Source organism: Condylura cristata, unplaced genomic scaffold (genome assembly GCF_000260355.1).
Source record: "Condylura cristata isolate star-nosed mole 26May11 unplaced genomic scaffold, ConCri1.0 scaffold00002, whole genome shotgun sequence".
In the NCBI taxonomy this organism is placed as follows: Eukaryota; Metazoa; Chordata; class Mammalia; order Eulipotyphla; family Talpidae; genus Condylura; species Condylura cristata.
The window spans coordinates 80,435,742-80,445,243 of record NW_004567103.1 but is presented as its reverse complement, the minus strand read 5'-3'; positions in this window follow the sequence as shown (position 1 = coordinate 80,445,243).

Here is a 9,502-nt window from a genome sequence, read left to right as displayed (position 1 = left end):
AAAGAGAGACTTTATGACAAATATTGAAATGCACTCACAACCCTAATTTAAGAAATTTTTCTTATTCATAACCTACTCTTCTTCTACTCCTAGAACATTACATTTTTAAGGCCTTCAGATAACTATGAATGGAGTAATTTTTGTTCCAGAATTCCAAATCATCCACTAGGATCTTCTCATGCTTACCTAATATCAACACAATCCTGAATAATCACAACCCCTGCCTCACTTAGGAATTACATTTAACTATAACAGTAACCTGAAAAAGGTGGCTTGAACACACAAAGTCCAATTTTTTTCCAAATTGAAGTCCTTAGGAAGGCCTCCCTGGTGGCATAAGGGATTAAGTCTCAGCACTATGAAGCTATCCACAGCCACTGCAGCATGAGTTAGATCCTCACCCACTTCTCCCCTCAGCAGAGTACTTAAGTAGATCTGCCTGTTCATTGCATTCCATGTCTAGTGAATTCTCTCATCCCCCACAACTTCTGGCCTACACCCCAGCTCTTGTATGTGTAAATAATCAATCTTAAAAGAAAAATCAAACATTATACAAAAAAAAATGATGATGTAAAATACATTACACGTATGTATTTAAATAAATATATTTAATAATAAAAAAATAAAGCAAACCAAAAAAAAAAAAAAAAAAACGCAAAAGGTTGCAATAGTTCAGTTATCCAGAAAGAACAGCGTGCTGTGAGATGTCACATATCTTGGGCAGGCTGTATTTCACCCTGTCCCCACCAAGTGTCTGCAACAGTGCCCCCCACCCCATAGTGGGGGTGTTTCCTAAAGTGTGACTGCATGTTCACTCCCCTTGAACTTGGATAGGTTTATGGCTGTGGCAGAGGCATTGCTATGTGACTGCAGGCTAAGTTATAAAGATGAAACAGATTGTGTCTGAATCTCCCGAGATGCTCTTTGTGGAACTTGGCTGCCATGCTCTGAGGAAGCCCAAGCTACAGGGAGAGCTGTGTGCAGGCTGTTTTGGCCAGCAGAGCAGTGTCCGCCAGCAGATGAGAGGAGGCTTCATCCAGCCGCAGCCAAATGAGTATCCTGAGCAAGAGCCCCCAGCTGGACCCAGTAAAGCCTAGAAGCTTGAAAATAATGAAATTAATTTGGGGGATGACTTGTAACAAGCCCCATAAACTCTCAGGAAATAGTCTGTTGCGCCTCATGCCCACCCCTGGATAATCACTGTGGCCCAAGGAATGGAGTTCTATGACCTCGTTTGCCTCCTGCACATTCCAATGTACATTCTTGCCTTTTCCTGTGAGTGGCATTCCTATCTTAATTGGAGACTGTGTCCAGTGTCCCTTGTAGCTATGGCTACGTGGTTAAATTCTGGTCATTGAGATGTATTCAGGTTGTGGGTGTGGTTCTTTAGGGACAGATTCTGTATTAGCTTTCTATAATCCACCTGAGTAATCCAGATTAATCCATCTATAATCCATCTGCTGTAACAAGTTACCACCAACTCAGTAGCTAAAAACAGCACATATTCGTTGGCTTACAGTTCTGGAGGTCAGAAGCCTGAAACAGCTTTATCTAGCTGCCTTGCCTGTGTGTGTCTCTGGCTGTCCCACACTCTAGGCTCTTGTTGGTGGGACGATCTCATCTTGGAGGAGTGGCCTGTTGTTTGGGACTTTTGAACTCTGTGGATTCTATCCAGGGGGAGATAGGCCTTAATAACTCTTTGTTTCCTTGTTTGTTAAATAAACCCCATTATTGTTATACCTTGAACCTGGTATGGAATTGTGCAAGATCAGGTTGCAACTGCAATTGTGAGTGTGGCTGAGGAACTCACAGACAGTGTTCTACTGGACACTGTTGTTGGAGGGCTAGACAGCAACCTTAAAATCCTGCTTCTAGCCACCTTAGATTATGTAGTTATTTATTTAAAAATATTTATTTATTTATGCATACAGAACTGGGTTACAGGCCAGAGGTGCAGGGGCGGTGAGAGGATTCACCAAAGACAAAGTGGGGAGCAGAACAGAAGATCAATAGAGTACACTGCTGAGAAGAGCAGGTGGGTCTGCTGTGCCATGTGGGTCACCTCTGGGGCTGGGGATCGAACTCATGCTGAAGCAGCTGATGCTAGCTTGTGGTGCTGTGCCTTAAGACATTGTGCCACCAGGGATGGTCCTATTTATTTTTTTAAAGTTTTATTTATGCATACAAGGGAGGGTGAGAGAATTCACCAGAGTAGGGAGCAGAACAAGTGGATCTACTGAAATATACTGTTGAGCAGCAAGTGAGACAGGAAAGTTCTGCTGTGCCATGTGGGTCAGCTCATGTGGCTGGGGATCCAACTCAAGCCAGCTTGGTGATAGCTGATAGCACTGAGACTTAACCCTACACCACCAGGGAGGACCCTCTCATATAAATTAGAGCCCTCTTGAGTTTAGCACTATGCCATGCACAACATTATTAAGGAAACATTATTAAGTTCTTACGGAGTGTACTCACTCTTCAGCTTGCACCAGGCGCTGTGTGAGAGCATGGCACTCTTGCAGGAGTCTAACTTTTGTGGATGCTGTTAGACATCCTTTCTGGGCTGGAATGATGATCAGTCTCATTCTTGGGGCTGTGTCTGGTGTTCTAAAGTGGGCAGCAGCAGGGTCACTTCCATCCCTCAGGTTTGTGCTGTTTCATTCACATTTCAGAAAACCAACATTAAAAGACTTTTGTGTATGTGTAAGGAAGTTGATTGGTGAAGCTACTTGAGCCTACATTTTAGAAAATGATTTAAATGTCATAGCTATGACATATGTAATTTTGGGAAATTTGATCCCTATCCTAATTCAAAGTGTCAGTCATTCTTCACACACACACACACACACACACACACACACACACACACACGCCCCTTATTACTTCAAATCATTTGTGTTTTATCTTAAGCAAAATCAAAAGACAAATGATAACCTGGGGAAAGTATATTAATAATATCTATTAAAGACAAAGGGTAAATCTCTTTAATATGTAAAGGGCTTTCTGGAGAGGAGAAAAGATCAACAATCCAACAGAAAAATGGTCAAAAGATATGAGTGGAAAAGAAAATAATGTTCAAGCCAAAAAGCATTAAACATATATATATAAAAAGAGAGACTTTATGACAAATATTGAAATGCACTCACAACCCTAATTTAAGAAATTTTTCTTATTCATAACCTACTCTTCTTCTACTCCTAGAACATTACATTTTTAAGGCCTTCAGATAACTATGAATGGAGTAATTTTTGTTCCAGAATTCCAAATCATCCACTAGGATCTTCTCATGCTTACCTAATATCAACACAATCCTGAATAATCACAACCCCTGCCTCACTTAGGAATTACATTTAACTATAACAGTAACCTGAAAAAGGTGGCTTGAACACACAAAGTCCAATTTTTTTCCAAATTGAAGTCCTTAGGAAGGCCTCCCTGGTGGCATAAGGGATTAAGTCTCAGCACTATGAAGCTATCCACAGCCACTGCAGCATGAGTTAGATCCTCACCCACTTCTCCCCTCAGCAGAGTACTTAAGTAGATCTGCCTGTTCATTGCATTCCATGTCTAGTGAATTCTCTCATCCCCCACAACTTCTGGCCTACACCCCAGCTCTTGTATGTGTAAATAATCAATCTTAAAAAAAAAAAAAAAAAAGAAACGCAAAGAAGAAGCCAACTCAGTATGAAAAAGGAATTTGAAAAGCCAGGCATTGATCTGGCACTTGAACAGCTGAGTTCAAAATCCAGATGATGTTGCAGAGTTTTGTGTTTCCTCCTACCCAACCCTTGTCCTTGCTTCTCTTTGAACATTGACACCATTTTTGCTATGACAAACAGCCTCTTCTAAGTTGCTGGGACAAATATCAGCACGCAGCTCTTCCCATAAAATTGGAATGTTCCAGAGGACAGGTGGGTTTCTCCGTGTCCTAGGTCATGGGTTTGATTGAGAGGTAGTCAGGTAATCTAGGCAATCATTCTTCCCTAGGATTTCCATGCAAGTATCCTTCTTATATCTTTATACCTTAGAGCTCTTTTTTATTATTATTAAAGATTTATTTATTCATGCATGCAAGAACTGGGGTACAGGCCAGAGGTGTCAGGGTGGGGCTGTGTGTGAGAGGATTCACCAGAGTGGGGAGTGGAACAGGCAGATCTACTGAAATACATACACTGTTGAGGGGAGCAGTGGGTAAAACAGGAGAGGTCTGCTGTGCCACGTGGGTCAGCTCCCTGGCCAGGTGTTGAAATCATGCTGCAGTGGCTGTGGACAACTTCATAGTGCACACTTTAATCCATTGTGCCACCAGGGAGGGCACACCTTAGAGTTCCAATAGGATAATGCCCCAGGAATGGGGCAGGAGGATTACCCCTCAAAAGAGGATGCTGACCCAAGCACACACGAACACAATTGATACACACTTTTAGTTTGGGGAAGAATCTGGGTTACCTCAAGCAGAACCTCTCAAATCTTAAAGCCTTAAACAGATTCCTTATTCATTCAAAATGCTTTTGTTGGTTAACAATAGCTATTGTATATTGGCTTTTCTATTATGTATTAGGTATTTAGTAAATACCTATTGGGTTAGATATTTACTAAGTCCCCTCTCAATTCTGCAAACTAGTGATTCCTATTTTATAGACAAAACATCTGAGGCTCAGAGAAAATATGGAACTTGTTCAAGGTTGCAAAGAACAAAGTGACCATGGGTTGATTCAAAGCAAAATCCCTACACTTCATGTATTCCTGCTGAACTGGCAGTGTCCCTCAGGGCCACCTATAGGCAAAATTGCTAAAAGCTGGCCCTCCCTGTTGGCACAGTGGGTTAAAACACAGCACTAAGAAGCTAAAGCCACTTCTGCATGAGTTCCACCCCTGTCCTGAAGGTGACCCACATGGCGCAGCAGACCTCTCCTGACCCGCCCGCTGCTCCCCTCAGCAGTGCACTTCGTCAGTCAGCCTGTTCTGTTCCCCACTCTGTCTCTGGTGAAGCCTCTCACTGCCCCTGCACCTCTGTCCTTTACCCCAGTTCTTAAAAAATTGCTAAAAGCCAAGGTAATCATTCCCTCTGGCCCCTTCCCACTGTTGGTACAGCTCCTGTCAGCCATGATGCCTTGGTACTGGGGGGTGAGACCTGGTGTGAATATCTTTCTAGCACCCAAGTCTTAGCTTGTCCAGCAATGCCATCAAAATGCTAATATTGTACTTTTAAGGTTCCTGATTTCTGACAGAGATGAACCCTATCAAGTATTCCCAAGAGAGCTCTCCATGTTACCCTTGAGAATTTATACTTGACAAGGATCTTTAGGATCTTACTTCTAAACAGTAGACCAGACCATGGGTTACCACACAGGGTGGACAGATGTTAGTTTCCCAGAGATGTTACAATTCACATGGACTGGGTAACTTGTGTGAACATATCATAAACGTTCTGAGGTATCCTCCTCACACCTCCAAGCCCCTTCTGGTAACCAAGAGAGAAAATCCATTTACTTAGGCTTAAAGTCAGAACTGGCTGTATTTTGTTCTGTGAAATAAACAAGCAGGCTGTGGAGAAAGCCACCTATCACCCTCCCTCCCCCCCATACACACTCCACAGCCTTGGCTCTCTTCCATGCACAGATAGCATGGACATTTCTTTAGGTCGATATAACTTAGGAAATGGAAAGATGTAAACCTATAGATGAAAACCAGAAGCCACCCTCTGCCCTGCCACTGCTCCCCCTTCCCAGTTAAGAAGAGTATTTTGACTCACTGTTCCTATCTATATAAATTAAATTCAATCTTATGATTGTTGGAATAGCCCTCACAGAGTAAAATCTGTCAAACTACTTTCATTTTCAATTTCTCATTTGTTATCTAATAAACATTTTGTCCAGCTATCACTGAGGTTTTTCTATCAGTCAACGCTTAAAATGATGGAAATTTATTCTGTTTCTTGTAAGGAGAAGTCCAGATTCAAGAAAGTGCTTCCTTCTTGGGACTCTGAGAAGCTGTTCCATGCCTCTCTCTCTCTCTTTTGAAATTAATATAATAGTTTATTTTTACATCATTTTGTGCCTTTTTCCATCTCAGTTGTAATCCCTGTGGGCTTCCCATCACCAGATCACCGTGTGCCATAACCATATTCCAGAGCACTTACCCAAACTCCCCGCCCCCATCCCCGTTTTTGATCCCATTCCCCACTCCACCCCTGTAAAATGCCTCTGGTATATCGTTGTTCATTACTATTATTATTCATGCCTCTCTTAGCTGGTGTTATACAGCTAGGCTCATAGCTGTATAATTCCAATTCATGCTTCCAGCTTCACATGGTCTTTTTCTCTATGTCTCTTTCAAATCTCCCTTTCTTTTCATCTAAGGGCATTGGTCATTGGATTAGGGCCCACTCGAAATCCAGGATTACCTTATTATTATCTGCAAAGATCCTATTTCCAAAGGTCACAGCCACAGGTATGTTGCGTGGGGTCTAGGACTTGGACTATCTTTTTTTAGGGATATAATTCAACCTGCTGTAGCAGAATGTTTGGCCTTAGGTTACTCAAGATGATCCCCTAAGTACAGATTCTGTGCTTTGATATCTCACTAATTTCTTTGGAAACGTTTCAGGGGCTATAATTATAGCTACATAAAAATGAAAATATTTGGAGCCTAGACCTATGTTCATTCACTACTTATTAAAAGGATACTCACTGTTAATCATAAACCATAAGCAAGTTCTCCAGCTTACCAACGCCTGGCCTTCCAAGGGTGAAGTTGAATCTTAGGTCTGAGCTGAGCCCATATTCTCTGCTTGGAGTTGTGCAGATGGCCTCCCAGGCATCTCGGTGGTTGACAGTTCTTTCAGGGCAAGGATGTTCTGAGCTACCCTTAAGCCCTAGGGTCCCACATGGGTGGGACTTTACTTATTTTTTTCTATTTTTAAAAATATTTATGAATACAGAAATGGGGTACAGGCCAGAGGAACAGGGAAGGTGAAAGGATTCACCAGAAACAGAGTGGGGAGCAGAACAGGCAGACTGACAAAGTACACTGCTGAAGGGGGCAGCGGGCGAGACAGGAGAGGTCTGCTGCACCGTGTGGGTCACCTCCGGGGTGGGGATCGAACTTGCACTGAAGCGGCCATGGCTTGGCTTAGCTTTGAGTGCAGCGTTCCAATCATTGTGCCATCAGGGAGGGCCCCTTTACTTACTTTTCAATAAGTTCTTAGCTACCCCAAGTCTTTTAGAAAGAGAAGTTGCATTGAACCATATCCCTACCTCCTTCCATACATATAAACCACATATAAGCAAGCAAATAAATAATCTAATGTTCTATTCCTAAACACATTACAAACATTAGCGAAGAAACATTCTGACCTAGTTATCAATCAATCAATAAATAAATAAGAAGAAACATTCTCACTTCCTACTTCTAAACAAGTAAATACATGAGAAGAAATATCTTGATGATCTGTGTATGAGTGAATGAACATTCTGACCCCAAGAGCTGCTGAGGACAGGTCTCAAAGGCACAGGTGCGATAAAGGCTGCTTTTGCAGGACGTTCCTCTTGGCTCATCCTTGGCTCCAAAGACCTATGATTTAATTTTCAGCACCTTTAATCAGCTGGTTGTTTAAACCACCCCCTCACAGCTTCCCAGCCCTACTCTTGTTATACCAACCACTCCCTAAACTTTCTCTGTCTTCTCCTCTGACTTTTTTCTCCTCAGGACCGTGGGCACATGACCTTCTGCTTGGCCCATTTATTGATGGAAGCTTCTACAGGTGACATTACTTGCCCTTTTCTATGGGACGTGGACAGTGGCTGGATCAAAGTTCTCCAGTGGCCTTACCCTGTCCCTGGAGATGTCTGGTTTCTGACGGTACTGGTGACATGCTTTCAGGGCACACCTACGCTACTTTCTGAGAAACCAGTACCACCACTTTATGAGTGAGAAGGTCCCCTCCCAGACATGGTTGAGTGCCAGAATTACCGGAGGTGCTTACAGAGGAACAGCTCATCTGATCTCCACACTGGCTGTGGAGAGGTGACCTGCTTTTCTAAGCCCCTCCTCAGGAAGGAGCTTCAGAGCAAATGTGGAATTTTGTACCAGCCTAGAGAGAGAGAGTTACCTCTGGCATCTGCTGGACAAAGGAGATGCAGAGATGAGCAGCCAGTAATCATGGGAGGGAATGTGCCAGAAGGGGACCAGCAGTGTTTTCCTGGGCCGAGCCCTGGTTTGCAGCTCATGTCATCACTGCATCTTCCCATCTCAACTGAATAATGGGCTCAGTAACTCCACTCCACAGAAGTGCGTTGCAGTCCCTATTACATAGCACTGAGACATAAAAGCGAAGAAGCCAAGCAGGAACCTGGCTTAATGAGCTCTTGGCAAATGGTGCCATTGAGTGGAGTCCACACCAGTGGTTTTATATGGGTCTCGGGTCCAAGTCCGGCACCCCCGCCCAGTGGATCTCTCCCATCGACCACCTCAAGAGAAGTAATCTGAGTAATCATAGCAGGGTAACTGCAGAGGGTTGGAGTGTAAAAGTTATCTTTATCAGGACTTCCTCACATAGAGGTCAGTCTCCTGATTCCCATCCTTTCAAATGGAGCCAGCGGCCAGGCAGGGACAGTGTCAGGCATGCCTGGCAGGCCTGACTGGCTTTCACAAGGCAAAAACAGGTAAGAGCCTCTTTTACTCATCCTCTCCAGTGTTAACAAAGAAGTGATAACACCTCCTGGATTAGGACTATGATTTTGATATATTGTGAAAGGGATGTTGCCAGGGGCAAGGGTTGGTTTGAAAGCTGGCAGAACAATTCTTGATGAAGTGCCACAGAGTAGGAGCTCACTCTAAGCCAAGAACCTCTCACAATTTCACTCTTACCACCACCCTCTGAGTAGGTGTGCTTGGCCTGACTCTGGAGTCAGATGTGTTTGGAGGAAAACAATACTTTGGATTTCACTCAAAGTTGATTTTTTTTTTGGATAATAACATTGCAGTAGTTATCCAAGTATGAAAAGAGGTGAGTGAAGATGGAACTCTGTCAATCTCAGGGCTCTCTGATGCCTGTGAATTTGGATGTCTTGGCAGCCTGGGTGCAATGGAGTCTGGAGGGAGACCAGAGCTTGGTGCTCCTTGCTCACAGGCCATCATCACCCAGGGCTCACCAACCCCCAAATACACGGCACTGCCACTCCGGAACTGCTCTCACCCGGGCCGCATGTCTGGCTTTTGGACCTAGATCCCCACGCTCTGTTGGAGCAAATTCCCCTTCTATGTCTCACCGCCAGGCCTAGGTCTGAGGGGAGGCTGGGCCGGGACTTGGAGGTATCACCATTCTCAACTGCTTGATATAATCAGACTGATCATCTAAGAAGGCCTTTGACCACATCGACTCCCCACCACTTATAGTCAAGTTCCATACTTTTTTTTTTAAGATTTATTTATTTGTGCATACAGAACTAGGGTACAGGCCAGAGGCTCAGGGGCGGCGAGAAGCTTCACCAGAGAGAGC